This window comes from Alligator mississippiensis, chromosome 2, assembly GCF_030867095.1.
Source record: "Alligator mississippiensis isolate rAllMis1 chromosome 2, rAllMis1, whole genome shotgun sequence".
Lineage (NCBI taxonomy): Eukaryota > Metazoa > Chordata > Crocodylia > Alligatoridae > Alligator > Alligator mississippiensis.
The window spans coordinates 128419821-128445535 of NC_081825.1; the positions used below are offsets into that span (position 1 = coordinate 128419821).

At 49.1% G+C, this 25715-nt stretch overlaps 1 long non-coding RNA gene and 1 other non-coding gene across 2 annotated transcripts; both read left to right on the forward strand.

The window, feature by feature from the left end:
• The first annotated feature begins 363 nt into the window (after window positions 1–363).
• Window positions 364–5517, forward strand: LOC132248359 (uncharacterized). Its single transcript, XR_009459538.1, has 2 exons — window positions 364–737; window positions 4780–5517. It is a non-coding gene; the product is annotated as an uncharacterized LOC132248359 (long non-coding RNA).
• Window positions 5518–17788: 12271 nt separating this feature from the next.
• Window positions 17789–17860, forward strand: TRNAW-CCA (transfer RNA tryptophan (anticodon CCA)). Its single transcript has one exon. It is a non-coding gene; the product is annotated as a tRNA-Trp (tRNA).
• Window positions 17861–25715: the final 7855 nt, after the last annotated feature.

Consider the following 25715-nt stretch of genomic DNA (forward strand, 5'->3'; position numbering starts at 1 on the left):
GTGCTTTGGCACTGCTAAATTATTTTCCCGCCAATTGTAGCTTTCTTTGCACGATAGAGTTCTCTGCTGCGGGAGAGAACTCTGGTGCAACGGGGGATTTCCCGCCAAATCACAGCTTCTTTTCAGGGTGCATTTCTTTTGCATACTGGTAATGCACGTTGCAAAGGAATTCCCGCCATTTGTATTTGGATTTGCGCCACATTATTGGCCAGTTCCAAATGTAGGCACACGTGGCGGCTAGCTATTGGCTTGCTAGCCGTACAAAAGGCTTGGGTAGTTTCCACCCAAGTCAGAGAGAGAGAGAGAGAGAGAGAGAGAGAGAGAGAGAGAGAGAGAGAGAGAGAGAGAGAGAGAGAACACGAACTCCAACTCCAACTCCAACTCCAACTCCAACTCGCCAGGAGGAGGAGACTTCGTGCTGTGTGAAGATCTCCAAGCGCTGCGGACCCTTGTGGACCCAACGCGCCTCTCTCAAGCTTAATAACTGAACCCACGGAGCTTTCACTTCTAGCCTCTCCCCGTCGCCGATCGCAATCCAAGACGTATCCTTTTCCTGTAAACCCAATTTTCGAACCCACGGAGCCTAAACAACTCCAGGAGACCAGGGAACCGAACCGAACCTGCGGAGCCTAAACAACTCCGTGGGAGCAACCGAATTTGTCGTAGTCCTCTAGTGAGGATTTAAGCGGAGCTGCGCCTGGAAACCTGTCCAGCCTACACCACTACCATCTTTGGGTGTAAGTAAACAATCTTTTCAATCAACCACTACGCGTTTGTGACTAATTCTAGCTCACCACCGGTTTTCTCCGACCCCGCGTGCCCGGGCTGCTGGCCACAGCCTGCGTGCGCAAAAGACGGGCCGCAGATCGCCCCCGCCGACTCGCACTTGGCGGCGGGATCGGGGCCCAGCCTGCACAGTCTGTACTGTATTCACACTCTGATAGGCTGACAGAAACAGCCAATCAGAGTGCTCCAAGCATGGGGGAGCACCACCATGATTCCAAGGGCACTTGGAGGACCAGAGGGTGGGGAAGGCTTCCCACCCCAGTCCCTGCAAGAGGCAGAACAGCAGCAGCATGGGGCGTTTGGTGGTGGCACTCCATCCCAGCTCCTCTCCCCCTTCCCCCTGTCATTCTTGATGGGCAATTAGCTAGTACACTTATAATACCCACGTACATAAATATGGTATATACACAACATGCATATGTACACATATGCAAATATGGTATGTATGCACACACATCAATTTGGTGTATATACACACTTGCATATACATGTGGTATACACACACATATACATATATGCGCACATATGTTATATACCCACAAAAAGAAATGCAAAACTCTAGAACTCTTGGTTCAGAGATGATACCTTTTATTAGACCAACTAGGAAATTGCAAAAATAATTATCTTTTACTGCAAAATAATAATGTTTTTGCAATTTCTTAGTTGGCCTAATAAAAAGTATCATCTCTGAACCAAGAGTGCTATAGATTTTCCAGGGGTTTGGGTTGTAGCCGTGTTGGTCTAAGGACATAGGCAGACAAAGTTCCTTGGGTGAATTTGATATCTTTTATTAGACCAACCCAAATGGTTGGAGAATAGTTATTAAGCAAGCTTTCGGGTTCAAAAACCCTTCGTCAGGCTAAGGAAGCTTCAGCAGTTGGTGTGTGCTCTTCCTGGATGGAATGAAAAGTTTTTGTCTCAGACCAACATGGCTACCAAATACATTCCCAAAACATGAAACATACCAAATTTTAGCTGATTTTGGATTTAAACTTCATTGATGAACAACAAGAAAGAGTTCTACACCTCCCTGACTGTCTGCCATCTGACACCACCAGGGAAGGAATCCTGCCTTATCTGCACATTAAAGAGCAACTCAGACACTCATGGACCCAGAGCAACAGACTTCCACTTTTAGTTTCCTCTGTGCAAAAATTAAGTTTATTGCACTTATGGGGACTTTTTATCATCTTTAATTTGCCCTGTCCCTGAGGAAGGGCTCATGTTCCCGAAAGCTTGCAGAAGAAAAAATCACTTGTTTGTGTGATTTCTTAGTCGACCTAATAAAAGTCTCATCTCTGAACCAAGAGTTCTAGAATTTTGCATTTCTTTTTGTCTCGGACCAACACGGCTACCAAATACATCCCTGAAACATATATACAGGTTCACATACGCACACACATAAATGTGGTATATTCACACATACATATATTTTAATATTATAAAAGCCTTAGTCTGTCTGTCCATAACACTTAATTCACACTCTGATTGGTTGTCTGAAACAACCAATCAGAGTGCTCCAAGAGCATTCGGGACAGGAGGTGGTGGCAGAGCCCTGCCATGACTGTGGGGACAGCGGGGGGAGGGAAGGAGTGGGCCCGGGCCCAGCGCAGCGGCGGGGTGGGGAGCAGGGCCGAACCCAAAATGGTGGAGGCAGAGTGGGGAAGTGGGGGAATGGGCCTGGATTGGGGGGTGGGGTGCAGACACAGGGCTCTGCCCCCCCCCATCATTCTTGATGTGCAATTTGCTCGTATATACATAAATATGGTATACGCACAGACACACACACAGCGCAAGCTTTCAGGAATCCAAGCTCATTTCATCAGGTGCTGGGAAAGGACATTCAGAAAGCAGAGTATATGGAGGAGAAAAATTAGAATAATTTTAGCAAAGATAAGGGAAGGGGAAAGAGAGAAAAAGAGAGAACTAGAGAGGAGGGGGACAATGCTGGGAGAGAAAAGCAAAGGAACAGTAAGCCCATAGCAGAGTCACAAAAGCTAATCCAGGCAATCAGATAAGAATCTATAATTCAGGATGCCCCATTCAGGCAAGACAAGCTGTGTAAAACACCACCCACTGCCAGTTTCCCACTGCCAGTGGCCCCACCACCCACTGCCAGTGACCACCAGGGTGGCCACACACATGGGGTAACCCAGAGAAAGTCAAGCTGCCCTGATTAAAACTTATATAAGACAAACCATTTTTCTTAGGAGAGACCATCCTCTTTTAGGAAAGCCCCATTGACAAGGAAGAGAGTACCTGAGAAAGATGGGGCACCTTTAAGAAGACCCCAGTCTGCCTAATGTGGGGCAAGCTTCAGAACTGTGGAAGCTGCTGCCAGGCTCCTGAGCCCAGTCAGAACCACTTTGAGGCTGCACAACTCAAAAAGCCCCAGAAATGCTCCAGGATGTTACAGGATCCACTGGGAACGCAGAGACTTGGTGGTGCTATTGCACCTAGCCCTGGTACTGGGAGACTGCAGAGCCAGGAAGCTGCAGGACTCTAGGGCTTGATCAACAGGCCATAGGATTGCCACCCTCCTGGACTGGCCGGGAGTCTACTGGAATTGGCATCAATCTCCCAGTGACTATTGAAAGCAAACCAGGAGATTGCTATTGTGAATGGGTTGAACAGTACATTATGCCATGTTGGAAAAATTAGTCTCCTGGAATAGCTTCAGCCAATTTCTAACAGGCCACTGATTGGATAATCAACACAGCTCATCTGAGAACTCCGCTAATGACACCCATAAGAAAGTTACCTCAGCTGCCCGGAAGAGGCAGGCTGTGGCTAGGAGAGTAGGGGCCAAGGGCCTTTGAAGCTGGCCTTACCAATAGGGCTTCAGATTGGTCTTTGCCAGGCTCAGAGAAGTGGCTCTGTAGAGTCTGGAGTTATGGAAGCACTAAAGACAGTTTTACACTGAAGATAAATGATCTGAGTTAATGTTGCTGGCTAAATCAGTAAGGCTGGAGAGTGGCTAGAGGTGTGAAGGAGGTTATCGGGGGTACCTGTGGGAAGGCACTGTAGAGTTGTTTATGTAGTCTGGGTGTACACGGGTTTGTACTCCCGTCTCCAATTGAGGGAATTATTGGCAGGGCAGCGTGCTGTGGAGGGACACAACAGCTCAGTGGCTGCCTCCGTCCCCTATAGAGTCAGATCCAGTCAATCAATTACTTAACTATATACAGATTTATTATCACAACAAAACCATTAAAGGGTAAAGACATATATATATATATATATATATATATATAAAATCTATGTACATAGGTTACATATATACACACACACACACACACACACACAGATATACCACACCCAGTGAGGGGTGCTCCCCTGTGCGAATCCTATCTCCAGGGTAACTTACTATTACTCTGCAGTCCCGGAGGGTTGCCTTTTGTTCTCCAGATCAAACTCTGCCCCTGCTGGGTTTTCCTGCCTCCTGACTCTGCTGCCACTGTCCTGGCTTAAGGCCACAGGCACCTCTGTGTGTAGTGGACGTTTTGCCTTATGCTAGGGGTTGGAGGCCTGGACAGCCTTGTGCAGCACCAGGGCTTGGTTTGTTCCCAGACCCTCTGAGCTGCGTCATCTGCACTGAGCTGCTGCCCCGTGTCAGCAGCTATAGACCCGAGCCACCTCAAGTGGATCCCAGGGTCTCTCGCCCTCCATGCAGCGCCACCTGCACCAAACTCCCAGCCTCGTTCTGGGGGTTGAGGACCTGAGCCGCCCCAGAGGCTCCAAAGATCCTGCTCTGTGCACCGGCCTGTGAACTGTGTTTCTGGCTGCACACCAGAGGTTGCAGACCTGAGCCGCCTCATGTAGTTCCCAGGGTCTGGACACTGTGTGCCACGCTGTGCACTGAGAACCTAACTGCTGGAGCCATCCCCCGCTCCCCACTGATAGAAGTCTTCAGTGGCTCTTCCTGGGCTACTGCTTTGCCCTGCTGAGCAGCAATCCTCAGCTCTTCTAAATCTCGCTCTTCTCTCTTCTCAGTCCTCAAGGCATCTCCCCTTGTGCTGGGCACGCAGCTCCTTTTATATGCTCCAGGGCTCTGCCCCCCGAAGTCTTCCAGATCTGACAGTTTGCAGTCTTCAATCAGGTCTGGGAGAGCTCTTCTCCCCTTCCCCTCAGGATAGGGGCATGATGGTATTTCTCTTGCTGCCTCCTGATTGGTGGATGGGCTCCACCAATCAAAACAGCAGGATCTCAAGCCTGGACTTCAACCCAAGCTCTGAAAGGTAAGCCTGCTACATTTATAAGACTGCAGAGGTCTGTGAACTGAGAGAAGAGCCTTGATGCTGTGGGCCTGTAACCAGGCCTAACAACTGCATGCAAAATGCTGCAGTGAGGGACCTGAGTGTGCAATGGGCTTGAGATAACCTCCATTAACACTGAGCCTCACTTTTTTTTTGCTCCTATTTACCTTCAACTTAAAAGGAATGTATTCAAAGGACAAGCTGGGGAATGAAATGTTACCAACAACTGTGGTACCTGGCTGAGCACCGTCCATCCACATGTAACTGTTTCTTCCAGATCTTGCTTTGCATCCAGTAAAATAGACATCTTATTTGCATCTATGCACTTATATCCGTAAGGTAACTTGTACTTCCCCACAGTGGATGAAATCAGACAAGAAATTAAGAAATGTTGCTCTGGCCCAGCTCTTCACTGCTCAAAGCACCGGCTGTTTTCTGGCTTTCGTAAGCACTATAAAGTATATACCTGGCTTTACATATTGTCATGCCATATTAATTTTTAAAAATATCATTAAGTAATTGGTCAGGTTCACCATGGCGCTTCCAGAATTGGGTCTTTGTCTTTTCCACCCCCACCTGCCTTCACCTCTAAATTGAATAGATCTGTAAATACATAGGTGGAGAAAATAATAAACAAGCTGGGGACCTTGATTTAATAGGGCACCCGGCCCAGCTACTTTTTATGACCAGGTTACAAAACACCTGGATGCAGGAGTTGTTTACTTAGACTTCAGGAAGGCCTTCGATACAGTATCCCACACCATACTGGTGAACAAGTTAAGAGGCTGTGACTTGGATGACTACACAGTCCAGTGGGTGGCGAATTGGCTAGAGGGCCGTACCCAGAGAGTCGTAGTGGATGGGTCGGTATCGACCTGGAAGGGTGTGGGCAGTGGGGTCCTGCAGGGCTCGGTCCTTGGACTGATACTCTTCAATGTCTTTATCAGCGACTTGGAGGAGGGAGTGAAGTGTGCTCTGTCCAAGTTTGCAGATGACACAAAACTGTGGGGAGAATTGGACACACCGGAGGGCAGGGAACAACTACAAGCAGACCTGGATAGGTTGGACAAGTGGGCAGAAAACAACAGGATGCAGTTCAGCAAAGAGAAATGCAAAGTGCTGCACCTAGGGAGGAAAAATGTCCAGCATACCTACTGCCTAGGAAATGACCTGCTTGGTGGCACGGAAGCGGAAAGGGATCTTGGAGTCCTAGTGGACTCCAAGATGAACGTGAGTCGTCAGTGTGAAGAAGTTGTCAGAAAAGCTAATGGCACTTTATCGTGCATCAGCAGATGCATGACGAACAGATCCAAGGAGGTGATACTTCCCTTCTATCGGGCGCTGGTCAGACCGCAGTTGGAATACTGCGTGCAATTTTGGGCGCTGCACTTCAAGAGGGATGTGGATAACCTGGAGAGGGTCCAGAGAAGGGCCACTCATATGGTTAAGGGCTTGCAGGCCAAGCCCTATGAGGAGAGACTAGGGCAGCTGGACCTCTTCAGCCTCCGCAAGAGAAGGTTGAGAGGCGACTTTGTGCCTGCCTATAAGTTCATCAAGGGGGCACAGAAGGGAATTGATGAGGCTTTACTCACCAAGGCGCCCCTGGGGGTTACAAGAAATAATGGCCATAAGGTAGCAGAGAGCAGATTTAGATTGGACATTAGGAAGAACTTCTTCACAGTTAGAGTGGCCAAAGTCTGGAATGGGCTCCCAATGGAGGTGGTGCTCTCCCCTACCCTGGGGGTCTTCAAGAGGAGGTTAGATAGGCATGTAGCTGGGGTCATCTGAACTCAGCACTCTTTCCTGCCTATGCAGGGGGTCAGACTCTATGATCTATTGAGGTCCCTTCCGACCCTAACATCTATGAATCTATGAATAGTGCAGCGACATAGTTTTATTATGAAATACTTACAGGATGGTAAGTAAAAATTTAAAACTAAAATGATAAAAATGTTGTACCAAATGGTAAACAAAATGGAACACAAAAACCTCTATGTATTTTATTTTACTAACATCCAACTGAACAAATTGCTAGAAACCAGTTGATAGGAACAACCCTGCATTGGTCTCAGAGGTTGGTCTGATTAAAGGCATGATTAAACAGGCATGATTAAACAGATTTTTTTCCATTTCTCACATGTCACTGTGTAGTTACATCTTGTAGCAGTGTGCATCCTGAAAAGTTTTTTAAGGCTTTGGAAAGGTTCCCAAAGTTTTGCTTCTGAAGGGTGATTGCCCCCACTCTGTTCACTATCTACCTAACCATCATCATCCACCTCATCTGAGATGATCTACCATCCAGTGTCAGTATCCAGTATCAGCTAGATAGGAAGCTTTTCAATCTTGGGCACTTCTAGGCAAAAATGAAACTCACCACCAAGGACATCCATGACCTTCAGTTTGCGGACAATTGCTGTGGGATGGCTCACTCTGTATAGGATGTGCGAGCAACCCTAGATCTCTTCAATGCTTCGTATAAGAGACTTGGCCTGTTCTTGAATGTTGCCAATATGAAGGTTCTCCGCTAACCCTCCCCAGGCCAGTTGAACATCCCTCGTGCTATCTACATAGACTGTGAGGCTCTGGAGTACATGGAGCACTTTCTGTATCTTGGCAGCCACCTCTCTCAATGGGTTATCATCGATGAAGAAGCACCGGGTCAACTGCACCAGTGCCGCCTTCTTCAAAGTGCAACAATGTGTCTTCAAAAATAGAGACCTTCAGAAGTCAACGAAGACTTCTAGTTTACAAGGCTGTCGTGCTGACCACCCTCATCTTCTGCAGTGAAACCTGGACCATCTACCAACACTACATTAAGACCCTCGAGAGCTTTCACCAGCGGTCGAATCCTGGGGGTCAAATGGGAGGACAGTTGGCCCAGTGAGAGTGTCCTCCATGAAGCTGCATCCACTAGCATCAAAGCCTTGCTCTTGAGAAATCAACTCCGATGGATAGGCCACTGTGTCCGGATGTCCAAGAACCGCCTCCTTCACCTGATTCTCTTTTCCCAGCTCTCCGTTGGCCAATGCTCAAAGGGTGGCCAAAGGAAATGGTACAAAGACACACTCAAGGTCACCCTCAAGCATGGAGGCATCAACACCAATGGCTGGAAAGAGCAAACTGTTGACCGTTCGGTGTGGTGCCACCTGGTCCACCAAGGGACACGCCACTTCGAGGCCCAATGACTCGATACTGAGGCAGAACAGTGGTGGCAGAGAAAGGAGAAAGAGACCAACCCCGGACTACGAGTCCCACTCCCTGCACAACAACATGGCCCCATTGCCGAAGAATGTGTGTATCCAGAATTGGGCTCCTCAGTCACCTGAGGATCCATCAAGCCTGATGGACATCATCCTTGACTCTGAGGGACTGCCACTGATAGGAGCTATCTTGGGTGGTCAGATAAAGTCTCGGGGTCAGATGAAGTCTAAGAGCCCCTTGGGCCACACTTTGGGAACAACTAGTTACTGTTGCCACAAGCAGCACCAAAGGGGTTCACAGGCTGTACTGTAGAAGCCTCTGCTTTAGATCAGGGGTGTCCAATTTCTCAGTAGCTGGAGGTCATAGCCCGCCACCCCAGCCATATACTCCATGGGTTGTACATTCCCCCAAGGCCCTGTGCTATGCATGCTGTGCCCCATGATTCCCTTACTGTGTTGTGCAGTGGGTACTCCCTCCCATGCTGCTCTGTGTGGGCATTCCCCACTGCAATGGTGTAATCATAGTTCCCAAGTTTCCACACCCTATCTCCCCACTCTAGCAGCTGGCTCCCTCAAACCTGTGGGCTGTGCTGTGTTGTGCTGCCCTGCCCCCAGAGCCGGAAGCAGAAACTGCAGCGGGTGGGGGGAAAGGGGGAGAGAGGTGAGATCCTACTAGCCAGGGCAGCAGGAGGGAGGGAGAACAGTGTCTGGACCAGGAGCTGGGGACCACAGGTTAACCCCTTGGGGGTTGCATGTGAGCCGTGGGACGCCAGTCGGACAGTCCAACTTCTGGATTAATCCAAAAATTGTAAACTGTTTTTTTGTATTATATTACTGAATTTATCTTCCTTTTATCCATTATTTTTGAGACCTTAGTTCAAAGCTGTTGCATTTGGCCTCTCTTCACTGTTTGTAGACTTCTTAGGGTGGTATTTGAACTTATGCAAAAATACTTTTAAAAAAGGAATTTAAAAAAAAAGGGGAGGGACAATTCAGGGTTAAATCCATGTTCTCCCTGTATGAACCCATTTTCCTTTATCAAACAACAAAACATTTGCATGGTACTTAGTGGGTGTGTCTACACGAGATGCTGGCTGCACAGTAGCCTAATAACACTACAGTAGCGTGCTGGGCAAAACCCATGCTAATACACTACTGCCTAGTAGTATTAGGCTACTGCACAGGTATTGTCCAAAAAAAACCTTGCGCCAGCACTAGTGTGCAATAGCATGAGTTACTGTGCATTGATTTAGTACTTTGGTTATTCAACTACTAAACTTAATGTGCAGTAACTACAGTGCATTAATGAATGTGTAGATGCACCCAGTGTTTACTTTTTATGTTTTTGGCAGGGGGAAGGGCTTGTTGCTATAATGAGGTTTCTTCAGGGTTTTTTAAAATAAAGATGTAAAGTTCCTGTTAAACTGGAAACTTCCATATCAACCCTGAATCTGCAAACCAGCTTCTGCACAATGACCTATGCTGCTTAGGGATTAAATAGCACCATATAATTCAGTGGCACTGAACTGGGTGTTAAAGAGGTGTGAACATCTAAACTTATTTATTTTTTAAAAATGGTGAAGAGCAAAAACTAAATAATACATATTTTGGAAACTAAGGAGGCCTCAGGCAAGGGCAGAAACATGTAGGAGTTATTAAGTCAATTTTTGCATGTTAGTGGTCTTGTGACTTTAACAGCTTGCCATACTATAGCAAGTTATGTACTAGTGATTCTCAGCCAGGGTGATACAGAACCCCAGGGTGCTATAAGATCCTTTTTAAGGGTGACACACAATATAATATAATATGCAACATATAATATGTTTGTATACTTTCAAGAAGGAGTCCATAGTGTCAAAAATATTCTGAGCTGTTTGTGGTCTTTCGAGTCCTTTGGAACAAAAGAATTGCTATATTTTCTGTGCTTAAAAAGCTGGCATTTTAAGGGGTGTCTGGAGTCTAACAAGCTTATAGATTGACATGATTAAAGCAGTACAAATTCATAACAAGCAGGGGCAGATCGGGGTGAGGGGAGGGGAGAGAGGTGGGTGTTGCACTGGCATACTTGCATTTTCTTTGATTCCTGGTCCACTCAAAAGTTTAAAAGCAACTGCCTAGCAGTGGCAGCAGCAGTTCTACTCAGGCTGTGCTGAGGGAGTCACTTGACTTAATGATTCATTACACTTTATCTGAGCCCTTCTAAACCCTTCATTCCACGGTGTTAATTACCTTATCTTCTTTTTAATAGTCTTGGTAGTCCACCAATCAAGCTATCCTTTTCCCTGCAGTTCTGCTGTCTGCTAGCTGCTCTTGGTAATGAAGCTCCTATTTCATGGCCCCACAGATGGTTTTTTAACCTATTCATGAAGTCAAATTTGTTTTTGCTTCAATCTTAAACTGACTAGAACAGCCCTCGACTTCTAGCTTATTAGTAACGTTTCTAGTTTATTTTTAACTGGAGAAAAACGTATTGTTTTATATGTGATGATGCATCTCACCTTCTGCACCCTTTTGAAAAAAAAATCTAATTCCACCCATGAAAACAGGTGATGCAAATTAACTGCATGGTTTGGCTTTTTATACTTATGTTCTAGCAGCCTTGAGTGCTTTATTTTTCCACCTGAATGGTCTATTAGTAATGTATTATCACTTTTTTGTATAGAATAGCCCACATAGGAGGTTGTGCTTTAAAAGGTTTCACAGTCTTGTTTCTTAATTTGTCTATCTTAGTATGGTCATTTATTACTGTGGCAGGGCACTGTTTGTGCCTGCCACTTTAAGGGCCTGAAGAAAGCAGCCAGCAGGTGCCTGATGAGGGCAGCCACTTTGGATTCAGGGGTGCCCATATAAACAGGGCATTTTGCTGCCTGGAAGGACAGACTACAACATTGCCTCGCTGTAGGGCTGCTGGTATCAACTGGAGGTAAGGGAGGAGCTGTAGGGGATGGATAGGAGGCTCCTGGGTATGAACTAAAGCTGCACCCTGCTGGGAGTAGATGGCCTGGTAGGGCTCCCAGTGGCACGGGAGCCCCCAGAAAATGCCAGGCCAGTTACCACCCTGGTGAAAGGTGGGTTGGGGCGCCTTAACCCCTAGCCCCCACAACCAGGTGGGTTACCCCTTTTTTTAGGATCTGGAAGGTAGACCCCAGAGGAAGAGTGTGAGGCCATGGACTTACGAACCCGTCTGAACATCCCCTGACTGGTCCAAGCTGGGACCATGACTGGAGGGGTCGAAGGGCTGGGGGCCCACCGCTAGGAACACCCAAGAGCTGAGGGCCTGGGGCTCTGACTGGCCTGGAGGTGGGCCAGGGCTAGTGAGCCAAAGGTCCCGGGGGACCATACCCGAAGGGGAAGCAACTCAGGGAGCAATGCAGCTGCGAATGGAGGCAGAATAGGCCGCCTGAATGGAGAGCTTCAAGTGGGGCTCAACTAGTAGGATTCTGGGGCCCAGTGTGAGGCCGGTGATGTTGGTAACATTCGGATGCCATCTGTGAGGCTTGGGCTGCAGCGTAGGGGAGGAACAGAGCCACAGATAGTGCTCCCTGGCACTGGGGGAAGAAATGGGCAGCCTCCTGTTTAATTAACGTCAATTAATTAATTAACAGCAAGGCATGGTGGGTGAGAAGCAGTTAGCCCAGAAACAGGTGGGCAGGCCACAGGGAACTTGGCCCAGAGAAGGCCTCCCTTGTTACAATTACATTAAAATCTGTTCCCATGGAAGTTATTGTGGTTTCTAATATAGTTTCACTGTAAGATCAAATATTAGGGGAGTATAAATGGTGAGCTGAAAACCACCCCATTTGTTTAAAGGTACATAGATTGAGTCAAGTATGCCAACCTGCAATGTGCATGCTGAAACTGGCATGAGCAGCTTCTGTATGGCACATGGCAGGTCAGGGATAGGGCAGGCAGCACAGTAGTGGATAGGACAGGGAGCAGAAATCAGAGCAGCAGATTGGGCACAAGGCAGCAGAACAGGATCAGAGTGGTGCTTAGAGAGGGTGCACAGCTAACTTGCAGCATGCCTGCCTGCAAGGTTGACCCCCACTGTACTAATTAATTAATAGCATAAGACATCATGGAAACTGATTGACAGTTCTATGGCTTTACTTTTTAAATATAGGACTGAAAACTTTATGCTTTACATGGCGGGGGGAAGTATCTGTAAAGACAATGTCATTGTATATGTTTTTATTTCAAATGTTTATTATTTTACATGGCCTATTGCAAAGCTCAACTACTTTTCTATCACTAACAATTACACTGCTATATCCATTCATTGGTAGCAAATCCAAATGTGCTAGTAGTTCATAGATTCATAGATGTTAGGGTTGGAAGGGACCTCAATAGATCATCGAGTCCGACCCCCTCCATAGGCAGGAAAGAGTGCTGGGTCTAGATGACCCCAGCTAGATGCATATCCAACCTCCTCTTGAAGACCCCCAGGGTAGGGGAGAGCACCACCTCCCTTGGGAGCCCATTCCAGACCTTGGCCACTGTAACTGTGAAGAAGTTCTTCCTAATGTCCAGTCTAAATCTGCTCTCTGCTCGCTTGTGGTAGTTAGTGCACTGGTCGCAGAATGCCATTCCATAATCAAGCCAAATCTATTAATTTTGTTCTCATTCATACTGAATCTGGATCTGGATGCATTACCAGGAATTGGATAATAAATCTGTATGCAGTTAATGTTATGTGACAAATGACATAAAAGTTGGCTGACAGCATCACACCATTGGTCCATGTTGTCTAATATCATACTCCCAGCACTATTTCTTTTTGATTCTGAGGATGAGAAAAAAAGTGCCCATAATGCATCTGGTCATTTGTTTAGTTCTGTAGGGATATATGTATAATATGAATTGTCTAGGCCCACGCACTCCATGATCTTATTCCTTTATGTACAAGTTCATCTTTCTTTCTACTTTTTTAACTTCAATAGATGCACATACCATTATTTAATCCTTTTCTAACTGCCAATATTAGAGATTTGTTTCTAAAATGCGTAATAATGAATTTTGCAATAATGTATACCACTATGATTAAACACTTGATTTTATTAACATAGTGTGGCTTACCATCATGAGCAATTCCATTAACATTTCTTAAGTACTACACCAGAAGCATTTGCCATACTGTCAACTGTTATGATTTGTATTGCAAGTAATTCTGTTTTACTGTTGCTGAAATGGTTTTAAAATCATACAGATAGTTAAATCTATCACCTGAGTTCAAGGAGGAAAATACGTGAGTAATTTCACTCCACACTGCCAAATGGCAACTGCACTAATAAACATGCAGTCCCAAAGACCACAAGTTTAGTTCTCAGTTCTTCCACCGAATAATGTTAGAATATCTGCGCACTCACAGCTGTTATTGCCAAATTTCAGGATAACTGTTTCATCAGTTTCAAAGGTAAGCATACTGAAAAATTGTACAAGATCAGTGTAAGCAATACTGAGAAGAGCTTTCTAATATACCAGATGGAAGGCCTTCTGATTTGCCACATCCTGGTGCAGAACCAGAATGCTAAATTAGGATGCAATCAAATATTGCATGTCTACTGGTGGAATCACAGTTCCATTGGTATTTTGAGATCCTACTGATCCAAAAATACCCATCCCTACAGGCCACATCTATGAAGCTGTTGCTTCATGCTATCCTGAGTAGTAAGGGGTCCCCCTGCTCCCCCAGTGCCCAGACCAAGACTGTGCAGGGAGTGTTTGTGCATGAATGTGCCTATGCCACCCAGCAAGGAGACGAGGGGGGTGATCAGGGCAACTTCCCTGGGCATTGGCGAGGCATAGGGGATGCACGTGCACCCCCTGAGATTGGCGAAACACCGACGGCAGTGTCTGCGGGTGGTCACTGCTCGCCACACGCCACTTCACTGCCGACACCGCCAGCGGCATCTGTGGGTGGTCGCTGATTGCTGGTCATCACTTGCCACCCACCACTGCCACCACCTGCGGGTGGTCACCATGCCCCCCCCCAGCCTCTGGGGCTACGTGTCATTCATGGCCATGGGTGCTGAAATGAAGGGGCACTAACAGGCGCTGCCTAGCCAGGATGGGGTGCAGGACAGAGCTGCAAGGAGCTCATTTGAGGGGTGTGGGGACAGAGAGAGCAAATCCTGCTGCTGCGTCACTCCTGGACAAGCAATGGGGTCGTGCGTTCCCAGGATCTGTGTGCGGATTGAGGGCAGGCTGTCACTGCAGGCTTTGCCCTGGGCATCAAATTTGGTTGCTACGGCACTGATGCCACTAGAGCCAGAGTTCTGGGGCTCCGGCAATAGTGGCAGGGCTTCCCATAGCAGCACAGCCCATGACAAAGTGAGAGCTGAGGTGTTGGCACACTGGGCAAAGCACTGCCACTACAGCAGGAGTTCCAGCTCTGGCCATGGTGGCTGACCTTCCCACAGAGCAGCCCAGCACGCTGCAGGCAAAGCCCCACCACTGACACCTCCCCCTCCAACCTTATGTAAGTGTCTGTCTGTACAGGCAATGTCATTGTAAATGTTTATTTCATTGAGTTTTGGTTCTATGTTACATGGCCTACTGTAAAGCTCAAAGTACTATTTTCTGTCACTTGCAGTTACACTGTACTTAAATCCTTTCATTACTAGCAGATCCAGATGTGCTAGTTTGCAATTCCATCATCAAGCCCCACTATTGACATGGAATGGTCCAATCTAGCCCCCTCCAGGAACAGAGCCCACAGCCCCAAATTGCCAGCACCCACTGAACAGACTCATTTAGCCTGTGCTGAAACTGGTTCCATTAGCTGGTTCCAGAGGGGTAGGGATCCACTACAGGCTGCTGGATGAAAAACTGGAATTTTCACTCTTGGCATCAGGTCAGTGTGACAATTATAAACCTGACCTCTGACACTGGAAGTCCCTCCCCTTGCCACCAGCAGTACTCCTTTTGGGAAGGGAGTTTGCCACCTTGGAACTAGAAAAAAACCCAAATTCTATACTAAAAATCAAACATCTACAATAATGTTTTAATTCTATTTCAAAAATATTTTTGTCCTGACTTATGTATGTTTGCATTGTGTATATACAGGTGATTGCATAATAGCTCAAAATGAAGTCTTACTCTTGTATATTATGGGGGGGTATGGGGGTTGGGAGGGCTGTAGGTGTGTGTATGTGGGGTGTAGGTGTTGTGTGGATGCATGTGGGGGGTGTGGGTAGGTATGAGGGGTGTGGGTGGGTATGGGTTTTGTAGGGGATATAGGTGTGTGTGTATGTGAGGTGTGGGGGTATGAATGTGGGGGTGGAGGTGTGGGGGGATATTGTGGGTATGTAGGGGGTGTTTTTGGGGATGTGTGGGTTGGTTGTGTGGAGGGGGAGGATGGCTGGCGGGGTGTGGGTGTGTGTGGGGGGGGTCCCCCTACAAATGCCCCCCCATTGTGCACAGCCCCTGCCGCCAGCAGCAGCAGCAGGTGCAGCCTCTTGGTGGCGCAAGACTGCATGTGGCCAGGCCACCAGCTCCATTGCATGGGGCTCACATGCCTGAACCCCACGCCACCAGGAGAAGCTCCACATGATGAAGGTTGAGGTGCAGGACCTAGGGTTTGCCTGGGGCAGCAGAAAAAGGGGTGGAGCTGGCCCAGCTCCATAGCACAGAGCTCTTTGCCATTCCCCATGACCTGCACATAGCAGTGAGTGAGACTGGGCTGCTGGCTGTATCATGTGGGGTTCCCCCCAGAGGCGCACAGCTTGAGTGGAGAGCCTGAGAAGTGCATGCAAGCCCCTCATGATGGAGTCATGCAGACACTGCACCTCTGCCATCCTGCGTTCTGTTCTCCCATTGCCTTACCCAAGTTCCCTGTAGGCCCTGGCCCCAGGGCACTGGCGCAGGCCCCACGCTCCTGCCCAGCTGCCGCTTTGCTCCTGCCTGCCACCACCACCACTTCCACCTGTCCGCCACTGCCACCACTGCCACCGCTACCACCACTGCTATCACCACCACCACTCCCCTGCTAGCCACCCACCACCCCCTGCCATCCTTCACCTGCCAGTATCCTACCTTCCCACCTGCCTGCTACCCTGTCCTCTTTCCTCCTCTCCCTCCATCTGCCCACTGCCGCTTCCCCACCTTTGCCACTGCCACCACCACCACTTCCCCTACCTGCTGCCACCACTTTCCTACCTGCGGGGATAGAATCAGGGCCATACTGTGGGCGTGGGTGGGAGCGGAGCATGTGCTGCCCTGCCCCCATGGGAGCAAACTGGGCTCAGCCCAATATGAGTACAGCAGGGACAGCCTGGAGCCAGGCCAGATACAGTGAACTGGTAGGCAAAGTTGCCAGGTGGGCCAGATCTGACCTGCGGGCCATATTTTGGCCACTTCTGGTCTAAGAGGTCAAGTGATACAACTTCATCCTCTTACATCCACAGGATCAAGATTCAGACCCCAACAACGATCCCAACTGGATGGAATACTGTTATATTTAACTCTGCTTTTTATAATCATTACCCTACAATCATCTTCCAGAGCCAGGAAATAAAAACAAAGATCTTAGGCCCTGGTAGATGTTAGGTTTGTTGTGCATTATATGTGACTATCACAAACTAGTTATAACTTGGCAGATGTTATACCAATTTGTCTTGGATAAAAATGGCAGATCAGCCACAAAGTCGTTCATTGAAACAGCAACTTCTTTGTGGCACAGTGGTATCCCATGATAATTTTAATGTGTGGCCAATTGCAATGCTACCTTTTGTTGTGGAATACTTGCATATAATTTGCAACAAATGTAACATCTGTCAGGTCCTTAATACCCACAAGCACCTATACACATGCTTTAATACATTCCGATTATATTAATCAAGTCTGCTGGAGTGTTCTAATCACAGTGCTCCAGTGTGCTGCAGCGTCTCGTGTATTCAGCATCCCTATGTTTCAAAATGGTGGTGGTGGTGGTGCTTTAAGTAAAGCTCATTCAATGAGTTTTAGTTAAAGTGCCCCTGCTGCCATTTGAAAATGCGGGACACTGGATTCATGAAACGCTATGGGTGTTTTAAGAAGAGAGGCTCCCAAGAGCCATTTTAATTAAAAGACCCCACTCCCCATCCTGGAGCACATGGAAAAAAGTCCCAAGGGCATTTATACATATACATTTGTCCTCTCCAATGCGCCAGAGATCCAGCACATTGGAGCAGACTTGATTCTGCTCTGATTCGATTCTGCTTTAATCAAGTCTGCTCTGCACGCAAGCTGATGCGCCTGGTGCTGCATTGTGTGCAGTTGTATAAATGGTGAAATGTGCATCAGTGCTGAGAAACTGGTGGCGGTGCGCTTTTGAACTCAAACACCTTTGTGTTTTATTTGAACAATGGATATGTTCAATCCAGGTGAACAATGGATATGTTCAACTGGATCAGCCCATAAGAAGAAACAAGAGGATAACAGTAAGCTTTCCCTGTTGAGCTTGAATTAAAAAAAATTCATCAGCATCTAGCACAAACACTATGTATTGCAGGAAAAAAAGGGTCTGTACAGCTCTATATAGATCTGTGGCTCATTTTAAGTATAGTTGACTCTGTGGCGCAATGGCAGCATGTCTGACTCCAGATCAGAAGGCCGTGTGTTCAAGTCACACCAGGGTCAGTACTGTGCCCTTTTCCCACCCCCAGACTTAGTTGGCTAACATTGTATTTTCTGTAACCTAGTTGTGTTATCCTCCTCACCCCCATCCCTCTCATGTGATTTGTATTTCCCTACTGGCTTTATCATCTTTTGGGACTCATAACTCTTAACATCTACTAATATAATGCAATCTGTTCTTATCAGTTTAATTGCTGGAAAGACAGAGAACCGCTTCTATTTTCCTGTGCCTGGCCTGGTATTGCACTACCTCCAGGACCAGCACCAACCTAGTCCAGCAGACTGCCTGAATGATTGTCTTAGAAAGGGAACTGACTAGCAGCCCTCTTTTCTTCCCTCTGGTGCAGCGTGGGCTCTTGTCAGTCCTGACGGGCTAGGGAAGGCAGTGCCCCCAGTATGTCCAAAAGAGTGCTGGTTGCACAAGTGACTGTGTTGCTCAGGTGAGTAACTGAAGGGTCTTACAGTTTGCCAAAGACCAGGGCGCCCCCCCCCCCCCCCCGATGGAAGTAGGCAAACGCCTGTACTCAGAGGATGGAACATGGACAAAACACCCCCAGGTGCCAATGACGCCCTGATCCACTGACAAGAACACTCGAGTTACGCCAGGAGATCCCCAGCTATGGCAGACCCCTGACTGCAGGTTCCAGAGGACCCTCCCAGGAGGATGGACCAGTGAACTTGAGTCGGCAATGAACCCCAACGCACCGCTCCCATGACATCAGGACCCCAACAGGCAGTGGCAGACCCCCAGCCATTGGCAGACCCACAGAGTCAGCGAGACTCTCAGAGTCCAAAACCCTGGATGATGAGAGCCGCCTCCCGGCAGAGGACCCCAGATCCTGAGGATGCCCCCCGGACGACGGCAAAGCACCCTGAGTGATGGCGGACCCCTCCAGACCCCCATAGCTGCTTGGCAATGACAGCAGGCCCCGAGTGGTGATGCCCTCCAGACCCTGGTGGTCCCAAGGAGGACAGTACCAAGGACCTCCCCACTCTGGTGGAGGAGCCCCAGACCTCCCTGACACTGAACCCCCCCCCAATGGACACCCCAAGCAAGGGTGCAAACGAGGCAGTTCTCACATTCCTCCCCTTCTCCCTCCCTGTGAACCTGCTCTGCCCGACCTGCCACCTGCCAAGACAATACAGGTCACACAATGACCTGCACAAACATCTATGGCGCTTCCACCAGCTGTGCCTAGCCTTTTACTGTGTCCTCTGTGGCACCAAGTTCAAGGCCCTGAAGCTCCCGAAGACCCACCAGAAGGGATGTGAGGGCCATGGAGCTGAGAGGAGACCCAGCATGCTGGTGAGGTCCACCGCCCCGGCCCACCGGACCCAGGCCACAGTGTGAAGGTTCACCAGACTGGCCACCCCACCAGCAACCCTACCAGACCAGACCTCCAGGGACCTCCCAGCAGAGAGACCCACCCCAGCAATGCCACCATGCATGCCTCCACCCAGGGATCCCTGACTGGACACAACACCCTGACTGGACAGCCCTCCCACTGTGTCCCCAGAGCCAGCCGATGCCCCTGAACTGCTGGGGATCCTATAGCCGCCTGGAGGAACTGAGCCACCGGGAGCCCCCCCATCTCCTGATGGTGTCAGGGCCTCCAGATGTGGAACCTGCCCCTCAGCAGAGGATGCCCACCCCATGGCAAACTCTCTGGCTGGAGGAGCTCTCCTGGGCCACCACCTTCGAGGCCCTCAAGGCCTCGGTGGCCCAGCTCACAGGAGCTCTCAGCAGCCGCCCAGCCCAGCCATCCCTTGGGGGGCAACAACAGACGGTCGACACAACAGGACCACAGACCGCAGCCACAGAGATGACCCAGGCACCAATGCTACAACCCAGCAGCAGCCTCCCGGATCCAGAAGCTGTACCGGGCCAACTGTCCCAAGGTACTGAGAGAGATCCTGGAGGGACCCTCGGCTCTCTGCCAAGTCCTTCGGGAGACTCTGTTTAACTACTTCAGCGGGATCTTCAACCTCCCAGCAGAAGCTGCTGCCCCATGCCCTGCAAACATTGAAGCACTGACCCCCGTTTGCCAAGCAGAGGGGTTCAAGGATGCCTTCATGCCACAGGAGGTGGAAGCCCGCCTCAGGAGAACCAGGGACACCGCCCCTGGCAAGGACGGCATCAGGTACAGTCTCCTAAAGAAGTGCGACCCTAGAGAAGCCATGACAGTCCTCATCCACAAGAAGGAAGACCCGACTGACCCAGGCAACTGGAGACCCATCGCCCTGTGCTCCACCATCACCAAGCTGTACGCCAGCTGCCTGCTGGCCCACATCAGCAACTGGGCAATGACAGGCAGGGCTATCAGCCAGAGCCAGAAGGGCTTTATGTCAATGGAGGGCTGCTATGAACGCAATTTCACCCTCCAGATGGCCCTGGACAGCAGGCAGAAGAGCCACGACCTGGACTCCACCCTCACGATCCATGGCCAGGCGATGAGGCACCTGCATGATAGTGAGGCCTACTGCAACCTGCAGATGTCCACTGGCCACTGGGTCAGGCAGACACTGGAGGAGACCATCGACAGGATCATGCCAGATGCCTACAAGCTGGACTTGTCCCTGCTGGCCCCCTGGCAGAAAACAGATGCGGTGAACACCTTCCTCATCCCTCGCATTGTGTTCATCCTGAGAGGCTCAGCAGTCCCCAAGACCCCCCTCAAGAAGGCAGACACTGAGATCTGGTGGCTACTGAAGTGGCTGCACCTGCCTCTGAGGGCCAGCAATGAAATCCTGCATGTCCCCTACTAGCAGGGAGGTGCCAACATCCCCTGCATGGAAGACCTCTGTGACACCGCGGTGCCACCCACGCCTTCTGCCTCCTGACCTGCCCTGACCCGATAGTGAGTATCATCAACACCAATGCCCTCAAGGAGACCACCCTCAAGAGGATGGTGAGGCAACTGACTGGACATGACTTGGCCACCTTTCTCAGCGGCTCGCTGGAGGGCGAGTTTGACAGAGATAGCAGCGACTTTGCCTCACTGTGGAGCCGAGCCTGCAACGCCATGTGCCGCCTCAGGAAATACATCGGCTGCACCTGGACTTGGACTGAGGAACACCGGGAGCTGAAAGTCTCCCTGCAACCAGCCCCACACACTGACTGCATCGCCATGGCCCCCCTCATGGGGACCTTCCTGGATCGGTTCCTGAAGGATGCCATCTCCAACAAGTACGCTGGCAACCTGAGGGCCAAACCCAACCAGCGGGAACTTCACACACTTCGTGGACTGGCACTTCCTCCACCCCACCCACCTCAACTGCCTGCCTCTGAACGTGGCCGTCTGCTTTGGCCACTGGGACAAGAGGTACCAATGGTGGCTACATAGCAGAGACCCTCCCCCACGTGCTATGCAGCTGCAGTTCACGTGCCAGAGCCTGGCAGCTCTGCCACAACGCTGTCCAGGACTGCCTGGTGAGGGCCATCCCGGCCGCAGCAGAGGAGATCTCCATGAACCACACCATCCCAGGCTGCGAGAGCTAGATGCTCCCCAACATCATCATGAATGAAGAGGCCAAGAAGATTGTGATCATGGACGTGACCATCCCCTTCAAGAACTGGCACCAAGACTTCTCCGATGCCCGGACTTGCAAGCTGGAGAACTATATGCCCCCACTGGCCCATATCCTGAGGGGCCATGGCTACAACATGACGGTCGACGTACTCATCATGGGAACGTTCAGAGCCTGGGACCCCAGCAACAAGAGCATCCTGCATGCCTGCTGCATCTCCTGCCACTACATTAAGCTGATGTGCTGCCTCACGGTGTTGGACACGATCCGCTCGTCCTGTGACATCTACCTGGAGCACATCATGGGCCACCGCCAGCACACCAACCGCCACTGGCCCAGACCCAGAGGGGAACACCCAAACCCACCTCTGCACTTGATGAACTTTGAAAAGAATCATCAACAACGGACCACCCCACTCCACCTGAAGAGGACCCCTGCAATGAGGCTCTATATGGACTAAGAAACTTTCTTCAACCTACTTCCTCCACCATTGTGGACCATTGTACAGGTCTGTATGTATCTATCTTCTTTCTCTCTCAGCATCATGAACCTCCTCCCCCACCCCCGGGCTTAGTTGGCTAACATTGTATTTTCTGTAACCCCCATTCCTTTTATGTTACTCCCTCACTCAGGCACTCTGTATTTCCCTCCTGGCTTTGTCATCTTTTTGGGTTCATAACTGTTAACGTCTACTAATAACATTCAATCTGTTCTTATTTTGCAATGTGGCTGTTCTCACTTAAGCAAAGTAAACTCAACTGCAGGTAACTCAAGTTATTTCTATAATGAGGTCATTGCTCTTGTTAAAATCCGGCATTATTACACACCAGTATCTTTGCCTTTCTTCCACCATGTAGGTCAGGATTTACAGAGTGACATTCTTTCTTTGTTTTTTCTCCCTATCAGTCAATCTCACTAGGATTGACTAAACTCTTCATTCTCTTGGTACAGCACTTCCTTTTTCAGTGTTTATGTTCCTTCCCTCCTCTTCATTTGGTATTTTCACTGAAGATGGCTGACAGCCCCAGAACCGATATGAATCCTGAGCTGCCTCCCCAGGGAAGATGTTGTAGAAGAACACTACATAGGCATTTTTTCTATTCTCTGCAAGCACCTTAAAATCAGTTTATGCTTTGCTACTGGTGCAAATGAAAAGAAAGTTACTTTGAGAACACAAGTTTTTGTGCTCAATGTTAAACTCCATGCTAGTGTATTTGCTGTTGACGGTGGAGGTGGGGGGTGGCGACTGCTGACCAGGGGTCAGTGACCACGTGCAGACACTGCCAGCAGCATTGGTGGCAGCCAGTGGGGACCGCTGACACCAGCAGTGGGGGAGGGGAGGGAATGGCGAGCGGTGACCACCTGCAGCCTTTTTGTAGGGGGTGCACTGCCATGCTCGGGGGGTGCACATGCACCCGCTATGCGTTGCCCCTGGCATGTGGTACCCAGTCCAGCTGCTCTAGGACACGTGCTGGATTTGGAACGTGGGGCTGGGCTGCAGGTCCAATCTGTTCCATGGGCTGACCCTGCACCATTCATCTGGCCTGTGGGGTTGGATGAATTTAATACTCCTGGTATAAAGGACATGCCAATGATGTTATCAAGAAGTGGAATGTATAACTAGAGTACACTGCATTTGAACAATGGAGGCCACTGGATAGACCCTTGGGACATTTCTGGCCTTGTCTAGAACAGGGATGTTCAACTCCAGGCCCTCAGGAAAAATGTGGCCTGTAGAGCTCTCCACAGGTCAGGAAATTTGGTGCTAGGGGAGCAGTGGCAAGTATTACTGGCACCTCTCTCCCACTGTGAACTTTCCAAGCTCCATGCAGCTGGATCAGGGCCAGGTTGTACCCCTTCTCCCCTACCACATGGCCAGATTGAGACCAGGCCATGCCCCCTTCTCCCCTCCACCCCGCCCATGTGGCTGGATCAGGCCACACATCACCACCCCTCATGTCAGATTCGGCCCACCAGCCAGATTTGGACATGGACAGACTGAGCACTGTCCACCTGGCCTGGGCGGGGAAAAAGGTTGGGTACCATTGGCCTAGAGCAATGATGCTCAACTCATCTGGTGTTGTGGGCTGGATGAGTGGTGCCAAGTCAGTCTGTGGCCTTGGTTTGGTGCATGAAGTTGTCATCTGGCTCATGGGGCTCCCCACAGGTCTGGAAATTTTGGCAATAGAATGAGCAACCCCAGTGTTAATTGCTGCAGCTCTGGGAGTTCTGTCAATTAACACTGTTGCCACTCCCCTGCTGCCAAATTTCCAGATCAGTGGGGAGCACTGTGGACTGGATGCTGCTGCTCCATAGACTAGATTTGGGTTGTCTCTGATTTAGAGGAGTCCCAGGGGTGCTATACATTTTCTAGGAGATGAACTATCACTGTTTGGATCCAGAATTTGGGCTCCTGCAAAATAAAAAAGAAAACAAACAAAAAAACCACACTCCACAAATATACCAAATGGATTCTGGATTCGATTACTACGGCCTCTGTCTTTACTACCAACAGCCAGAAAAAGACGCACCTTATGTCATATAATTTCTATACCATTAAACTAATGAAAACCCCCAAAAGAACAATAGGATGCACCTGATGGACAATTATGCTGTTGAACCTCCTCACTGTATTGTCCTGATTTGGCATGAATGATCTGTGCTGTTACTCTCTGCACTTACCCATCAAATAGTATCAGGTTTGAGGCTGCCAGTCAGGATGTCTTAAAGAGAACCTAAATACTGCATACATACCTGCTGTGTCCAAAGGGTCTAATAGTTTCAGTAAATTGTGCACAAGGGAAGTTTCTATATTTAAGCTTCACCTTTCCCTTTTGGTCTAACATTAGAAGAAATCTACACAAAAGCACTCCAGCTATGCTCCCCAGGACATCCCTTTTTACCACTTATGTGTCACATCCTGAACCTGTTACAGAAGTTGGGCTTCTGCTTGGAGCTATGCAAAGCACAAAACAGGCTAATGAAATCTTTTAAGTTTTAAACTATTGAAGTTCTGTGCTTTTATGGTAATCTCTAATACAGTGTTTCTCAAACTTTTGATACCTGGAGCACATTTTTCTGGATCATGACTGGCAGCACGGTTCACTCTTACACCTGAAAAGGTGTGTGTATTTTTTTTTCTTTTTTACCCCATATCTGTCTAAATAAAAAAGATATAGAGGGGGAGCCTGGAAGCTAAATAAGTTGAAAATTGCTGATCTAGCTGGTGCTACTTAGGGGTGATAGGGGCTGATCTTACCTGCTGTACCCTGCTCTTCCTACTGTTTGCCCCCTCCCAACCCTTGGTCTGTATCTCAGGGGGCAAGGGCAGTCCACACTGCTTAGGCTAGTCCCACAGGGTTTTACATGCCACCTCCAGAGCCCTTCTTGCCAGCCCCAGGAGGAAGGGCACATGGAGGGGGAGACCCCGGACAGGGGCTGCCTCAGAGTGGGGAAGAGCAGGGGGAAGGCAGCAGCAGCAGCTGTGGTCTCCTGAGGAGCAGATGCAGGTGCCTATGCAATATCTGGGGCAGATGCAAGGTGTCAGACAGTGGAAGAGAGCATTTGATTTCTCACACAAGGGGGTTTCATGACACTCTCTTTGGAAATCACTGCTCTAATAAGCCCCGTAAAATTAACAGACCCCTGGAAGATCTAGTACAGTTTGGCTAGGGACAGACATTACACATAAACCAGTTTAAGTGATCAGAAACTGGTTTAAGCTTGTAAAACAAGATGTTCAGTGCACATAAACCTGTTTGAAAATGGCTGAAACTGATTTGAGATAAACCTGGTTGAATATAGTATCAAACTTAATTGATTTGGGTCAAACCAATTTATGCAATGTCTGTCCAAGACCCCTTCCTGGTTTAAGTTAAACCAGAGTCCCCTAGCTTCCCAGATGCTGTGCAACCCTGGGTGCAGCTCAGCTTTATGCTCCAGCCCAGCAGAGCTGGCCTCTTCCCTCTGCTCCCTTGCTGGAGCTCCAGCAGAGACTGAACGTATAGTGGCATCTACCTGACTTCCTCCTGCTTTCCGCCCTGCCCCTCCCTGCTCAAGCAGGGATTCCCCCCTTCCCTCTACAGACAACTCTCAGTATTAGCTAGCATGCTAGCTAGGTCTGTGCTGTGGGAGACAGGGCAAAGGCAGACAGGACAGTGTTGGCCTAGGGCTTTTTGGAGCTAATCGACAGATAGCTGGTAATGTCCCCCTGTTCCTTCCTTGAAAAAAGTTGGTTAAGAAGAGCTTGAACTAATGAGAGAGCCTTTTGTTTTGTTTGTTGGGCTGATAAATGCTAACAACTCCCTGTGCAACTCCCTGCTATGTTATC